Raw genomic sequence first — 232 nt, 5'->3', positions numbered from 1 at the left:
TATGCTAGGGTTTTAAAATGTCAATTATACAACATATATGGCTACATTAGAACAATAGATGATGCCTAAAGCAAATTTTAACCAAGTTCATCAAAACTCTTGGCAAGAAAACGAAAAATTTCCAGGTTTAGAGTTTTCTCCAAAAATCAGTCTTTTCTAACTTTGAACTCAACATAGACCACATGTATGTTTAGATAAAAGAGGTAAATGGTACTTGAAGTGAGTTCTTGAC

The sequence above is a fragment of the Coffea eugenioides genome, chromosome 7 (assembly GCF_003713205.1).
Source record: "Coffea eugenioides isolate CCC68of chromosome 7, Ceug_1.0, whole genome shotgun sequence".
In the NCBI taxonomy this organism is placed as follows: Eukaryota; Viridiplantae; Streptophyta; class Magnoliopsida; order Gentianales; family Rubiaceae; genus Coffea; species Coffea eugenioides.
This window is presented reverse-complemented; position numbering follows the sequence as displayed.